We start from the raw sequence: 5,689 nt of genomic DNA, 5'->3' as shown, positions 1-5,689 counted from the left end.
TTGGCAGCGCTTTGAAAGTTTAATCTTCTGCAAATGTGCAAAGAACAGCAACGTTTTTACAAACGCTGTTACGACATTTTCTCTAATCTATTGTGCCAATGGGAAGCTACGATTTTAAATTGTGTGGACAACTTCTGAGAGCTGCAAATGTTCTGTGTTTCACTCCAACAATAACAGAAGTGACCATGCAGCTTCTTGTGCGTACGCGTGCAAGAGAGCGCAGCTTTGCACCACCAATTTTGTGCACCAATAAGCCCTGAATCGAACGCCTTGGATCTCTCCGGACCTACACCAATCAGCCGTGCACCACTCGGCTTTGTCCTCTTCCGGCCATGACCACCAACTGCCGTGCACCAACAGGCCGCGGATCGAATATGACTTCCAGGCATAGTTAAATTACGTAATTTGACGTTCACCGCATCAGAGGTTAGGTTTCAGAGAGCATAGTTCTGTTCCAAAATTTATCGTCCTTCGACAAGTGGCCGTTCGACCGAGGGCTGGTTCGAACCAAGGCCTAGATATGGACGGCTTGAAGTGTTGAAGGCTACGTTCCGGAAGGCAGGAATCGTGATGGTCCATTATATCCAGGGCACTGGTGGTCTTTGGCAGGCGACCCCGCGTGCAATGGCAGGTGAGCTCAGCGTAGGACAAAGCTCAATAGTAAACTCCAAGTAGTGCTGTATTGGGCTCCACAAACTCCCTCAGTGTATTTCTTACGGCTCAGTAAAGATACATGACAATAATACGTTAAAATATTTTGACGTGGAGATTAGAAGATTGCATTCATACTAGTTATCAATCCATGGTATTATTAATAACTTATGTGGTTTCGATAAGTTCATTAAATGTACTACGAGTCCCTGAAGATATCAGCTTTTCAATAAAAATTTCATCCAAAAAATAAGGCCAATGCAGTGCAGGTATTGACAGGGCAGTACAGGCAATATACGTGACGCGCTAATGCTGGACTATGATTACTATGAAGTTCTGAGAAGCGTTCGAATGTCTTCCATCACCCAAGTTCATTCAGTCGGACTGCGGACACAATCGATGAACGGATCGTTGCTGAGTCCACTTGTGCTACTCACAGATTTTCTTCGAAGGTCACGTCTTCAGTGCGCTTGTTTATATTGCAAAGGCGTGTGAGTTCTTTCTGATAATCTTCTTTAATTCCTAAAATAGGCGACTAGCTTCTACGATGAACTTTGTGTTGGGTCCGGCATCACCGATGAGCAGGATTACACTAATGAACAGACTATAACTGACTGCTGACTATAAGAGCTGCACTGAATATGAGCAGAACTGCTGTTGGTGCTGGAGTATTGAGGGAAGGGAGGGCAATAAATAGTGATGAGCTCAGCAGGCCGTCTAAATAGTGATGAGCTCAGCTGGCCGTCTAAATAGTGATGAGCTCAGCAGGCCGTCTAAATAGTGATGAGCTCAGCTGGCCGTCTAAATAGTGATGAGCTCAGCAGGCCAGGAAGTTGGCAACGCTCACTTCGTTCCTATTTCAAATCGCTCGTCCAGAAGCTGGATATCATAAGTTCTAATTAAAATATTTCAAACAAGTTTCACAATTCCAGCAAATGAATATTTTCAGACAAGAAGGCCATGAAAAAATTCAAGCAAATTCACCTTATCTTCATTAAAAAATGTTTCAAAGCAAATGCGGTAAGTGGTTTGCTGTTTTCCTAGCTTTTAAATTCTTGGGTCATTATAGCGATCTAAGCAAACTGATGACATTAATACTTGTAATACATTTGAACGATACCAAACAGTGCAGGGCTGAACAAAACAAACAGAAGTACATCGTCGCCCCGGACAACGCCGGAAGATCGATGTCTGTAATTATGCTGATCTTTATACTGATTTGTGATGCCAATCATCCAAATGACAATAGTTTTTATCCTAATAGACCATCTGCTTCTTATTTGTTATCCAAATATTCGACCCGTTTCTTATTTGTCAAAAATAATCCACCTGCTGTTTGCTTGTTATCTATCTACACTGGTTTGTGAAACAAATATTTCATCTGCTATAGTACGGATCCAAATAATTCATAGGCTACGGATTTAGATCTATACTTAATCCATCTGGTGCTTGTTTGTAGTACAGATAATCAATTTGCTACTTGTTTGTTTGCAATAATCCATTTGCACTTGTTTGTAATCTAAATAAACCATCTGATATAGCTTGTAATCAAAATAATTCATCTGCTACCGGTTTGTGAGCCCATAATCCATTTTCTACAGGTTTGAGATCAAAATCGGCGACAAGCCTATTCTTCAATGCCGAAGATACTATACTATACTAAAATAATCGATCTACTACAGTAACTACACCATCAAGGTTATCGTGCATGTTTTCTTCCACCATTGAGAGCAACAGGTCGGGTAGCGGCAGCAGCAGCGATGGCCGTAGTTAGATTCATTATTCAAAGGGAAGATTCCATTCAGTCGATTCCCTATGAGAGGCTATACTTAAGCTTTCGATTTCCATTCCTTGCTCAGTATCACAGGTTTTACTTTATTCTAGCCTCATAATTGAATAGAAAAACACTTCTGTTCCACCTATTTGCAGATCAGCTTGAGAGGTTTGAGGTTTGAGTTGAGAGGTTTGAACGTTTAGCCTCGCCAGATATGAGTGCATCACTAAACATATACCCAGTTGCCGTGCAGTCTCTCCAAGATGAAAACTACAATAAACTCCCGAGGAAAATAAATTCGCCATGGTATAACATAAAAAATGTATCTTTGCTCAATATCTTTAATTTTATCACATGACTAAAGTTCAGAATTCATATTTGTTTCGACTAAATCAATTGAACACGCCGCGCACCGGGACGAAAGTAACAACTGTTGGTTGAAGGAGACAGACGAGAAGCGTTAGTAGTGCTGCGAGCGAAGAGCGAAACAGGCGCATGAGACAGGCAGGAGGAGAGAAACAGGCGTATGAGGCGATAAACAGGAGGAACAGGCGAGCAGCAGAAACAGACGAGAAGCAGGAAGAGACGAGAATCAGGAGGCGAGAAGCATAGAGTAGGTACGGACGTAACCACAAGTAAGCCATCAATTGTTCTCTCACGCAGAAATATCAGTAAAAATTTCCATAACTTTTGAGATGTGTTGAATTACCCCGAGTCTTTACTCGTCATGTATTGATCAATCTTAAAAAATTCAAAACTCTTTAACAAGATTAAGCCTGGTATGAAAAAAATTTAAAAAGTTGCACCGTCATCACAATAAGATGAGTGATCTTATTATGAGTGATCAAATTTCAACCAGCAAAAGTAGGCAGCCAAGTAGTACCCAAATGTTGAAATAATTTTTTAGGGTGAGGAAACGTGGCGCATTTGCGATCAGTCCCCAACAATTCAGATCAATTTCCCGAACTCGTGATTCGAATTTGAAAGGATGCAAAAAAACTTTTTAAAATGAATATTAATTTAGTGCACATAAAAAGAGGCTGAAATGGAAATGAAAAGCTGGAGCGGGACAGCAGGTGCAGCCGTAGGAAGTAGGAGCGGGACAGCAGGTGCAGCCGTAGGAAGTAGGAGCGGGACAGCAGGTGACGCTGTAGGAAGTAGGAGCGAGACAGCAGGTGCAGCTGTAGGAAGTAGGAGCGGGACAGCAAGAGGGGCCGTAGGAAGCAAGGTTGCTCGGCAGCGAGAGAGTTTGTGACCATGTTTAGAGTCCAGTACTTTATACACATTAATTATTGAACCTCTACCAATAAATAAACAACTAATTCAATAATGTTAATAGCATGAAGCTAGATATATAAAAAACATGATGCGCACCAAATTATACTTACAATACTCAAAAAATCATAATATTTTACATAAACGTACGATGTTCATCATTTTGTACAATCGAAACATATTTACATACATAATAAGATCAGCGTTTACAATATTTACGAGCTATGGGTAGCAGAGAGCACTCGAGAGGGGGTGTGTGAGAAGTAGTGCCTCAGCTTAGACCGCAATGGCTTACGAGTTAATAACATTCTTCAATGAGTTATATTAGAAAAGGACTGTCGAAACAGTCCAGTCGAATACGACAGTACAACAAAAATAAAATAAAATGTCAAAAACCTAGTCGTTTACGGACATGCCAACATTTCAAGGCATTGTTACATTGTTAGGATTTTAAACATACGGCGAGCCGGTCAAGGAAAATTTAGATCAACACGAACTTCTCGAAAGTACAATGCCATGGCGAAATGTGCTACAATTTTGCCTGTTGAATAATGGCCGATACTAAAAGAACTTCCATAAATTTAGGGGAAAGTAACGCTAACATTCCCAGGGAAACATGATCAGGGGCACAGCTACCTGATTAAGAAAATACGAATCTTTACTGTGAACTAAAGGGAAGCCCCAAGCGTCATTCCCCTCGACATGCTCATCAAATATTGCCTCTAAGTCCCTGGTAATATAATTGAGAGTTTCAGTTCGCTCGGTCAGATATAGCGGCATGGGTACAGCAGAACATAGCTGGGCCTATACTTTCAAAAAAAGTTAAGAGGTCGTAAGTTCATCAGCCAATCATTGACGGCCTTTCAAGCAAAATCCACCAATCATTGACAAGAAAATAGTGCGTAAGTACTTACGTTCACTTAGCGAGTTTGAAAGCTATGGCCCCAGGTCAATACATTACTGAAGCTGATATTAATCAATAGGTTATAGTGAACGAAAAACTTAACTTGGATAACCAAAAGAAAAGTCAAAAGTGCTTTTTATTACTTGAAAATTATTGTAAGTTACACAAGAATGTTTTGAAGTATTTCGCCTAGAAGACATGAGCATACGCCACGAGCTGGAAATTTCCAGAAAGAGGTAAATTTAGCGGAACAATGTGAAGAACGGTAGCGACTTCCTGCTTGAAACACGTAACAAATTATGTCACCAACGCAAGAATTAAACATTCCTTTGCAAAGAAAGCTAAAGAAAGTAGCATTAGAACGCGACAGCAGCTATGAGGTGGCACTGAAGCAAAATTAGAAAGCGTTTAACAAAGAAGATTTACCTTTCACAGACCAAAGTTTGGTAAAAATTAAGATGCATACAATACACACTTGGAACTATGCATTAGCAGTCTTAGAAGTAATGTAAATTTCAATTAAAATGCAAGGTATAATACCTCGACAAATAAAACAGATCATTGATAACAAGATAACTAAACCTCAAAGTCAGAACAATGCCTACATTAACTACGTGCAGGGTATTCGTGGTAGAAGTTAAGTCATATCTAATATTCGATCATTGTACGTTTTGGGAGCCAAGGAACGGCGCTTGCATTATATATTGGCCCCCCGAAGCTAGGGCATTTCTGCACAAACTTCATAATGGACTGGAGCACCAAGAGCTCTACCGCAAATCGAGAATCAACTGGGGCTACCTAAACAACATACAAAACGATCTTCAGATGTTTAAAAATATTTAGAAAGTAAGGTTCAGTCAGAATTCACGGAAATTTATTTAAAATTCAATTGAAAATAACCCAAGGCCGTGAAGCAAATGCAACATTTCAGGTCGTCTAGCCAAGTTCATCAGTACGCCACGGCAAAAAAGAAAATAAGTTCGAGGATTCGGTGCAAGTTGAACCCTGTGACTATGACATCAAATTATACAATTCAAATTTCTCTATAGTTGCTTTGGCTTCTTCTGTTCCTTTTATTTGTACAG

This window comes from Hyalella azteca, unplaced genomic scaffold (assembly GCF_000764305.2).
Source record: "Hyalella azteca isolate HAZT.00-mixed unplaced genomic scaffold, Hazt_2.0.2 contig5880, whole genome shotgun sequence".
NCBI classification, from domain to species: Eukaryota; Metazoa; Arthropoda; class Malacostraca; order Amphipoda; family Hyalellidae; genus Hyalella; species Hyalella azteca.
Note: the sequence above shows the minus strand (reverse complement) of the source record.